This window comes from Protobothrops mucrosquamatus, unplaced genomic scaffold (genome assembly GCF_001527695.2).
Source record: "Protobothrops mucrosquamatus isolate PMUCROS unplaced genomic scaffold, P.Mucros_1.0 scaffold12699, whole genome shotgun sequence".
In the NCBI taxonomy this organism is placed as follows: Eukaryota; Metazoa; Chordata; class Lepidosauria; order Squamata; family Viperidae; genus Protobothrops; species Protobothrops mucrosquamatus.
The window spans coordinates 5,781-6,937 of record NW_015398474.1 but is presented as its reverse complement, the minus strand read 5'-3'; the positions used below and the strand labels follow the sequence as shown (position 1 = coordinate 6,937).

The following is a 1,157-nucleotide window of genomic DNA, read 5'->3' as shown; positions in this document are numbered from 1 at the left end:
TTTAGCCATTATGGCCATGAAAATTTTATAGTCCGAATTTAATAATGAAATGGGCCTGTAATTTTTGATAAATGCCAAATCTGAATTGTCCTTGGGGATCAAAGCGATAGTTGCTTCTTCCCATGACATTAGAATCTTCGCATTCTTCAAAACCTCGTTTCCAAGGCTTGGCTGAATATGTAGACGCGGTGGCAGAAAGGGTGGAGGAGAATGAACAAAGAGCAGAAGCAAGTGACCATAGACTTGAACTTGTAGAGGAGAGTCTGGAAAATGTTAAGGCTGATGTGTTGATTGCCCAATTTCGTGATATGGAGTTTGCAATTCGGATCCGTGGGTTGGCTGAGGACCCAAAGGAGAATTTAAGACAAGTAATCTCAGACGCATTTAGGGATGCTTTGGCTTGTGGTCAGGAAATTTATTTGGAACTAGAGCGTGTTTTTAGGGTGAACTCGTGGATTGCTCGCCAAAAAAACTTGCCAAGAGATATAGTGGTCTATTTTACAAGAAAATCGAGACGAAATGAAATAATGCAGCTCTTTTATCAACAAAGATTCAAGATCTTAAACCAAGACATCATTCTTTTAAAAGAAATCCCAGCGAAAATACTCAGAGCGCGCCGAGACTATGCCTTTCTGACACAGGAGCTTAAGAATAGACAAATAATTTTCAGATGGGATATACCGGTGGGCATAGTTGTAACATTGGCTGGTAAACGTTACAGACTTAATTCTATTAAGAAAGCTAAGGATTTTATGGCGTCTGTCTTGCAAGCAGAATGCCCACCCACATCTCAAAGGATCGACGCAGCTGAGCAAGTGATTGTGGACTTCCCTTCTGCTTCCGTTCAGGATGTAGAAGGGAGCTTAAAAGCTGATGGGAAAGAACAAAGAATCACGCGTGCAGCCCATAGACGCAAGGAGAAGGAAAGACAGATGACAGCCCGCCCTACAGCTGATAACCCTACAGCTGACTGTCCGTTACCTGCTATTTCTGAGCCAGTAGGTGGCGCTCGACCTAAGGTTTTTGTTAAGTCTTATGCATCAAGTATCGTCAGTGGATTGAAACCTGCCAATGTGTAAGCTTATATCCTGGAATGTGGGTGGACTTAATGTTCCTCATAAAAGACGTAAGGTTTTTCATTATCTAAGACATTTTAA

The 1,157-nt window shown here is 41.8% G+C and overlaps 1 protein-coding gene across 1 annotated transcript in view; it reads right to left on the bottom strand.

The window, feature by feature from the left end:
- LOC107301432 (olfactory receptor 1019-like) overlaps nucleotides 1-1,157 on the bottom strand; it is a 6,979-nt gene that overhangs the window by 733 nt on the left and 5,089 nt on the right. The gene's annotated exons all lie outside the window — the stretch shown is intronic.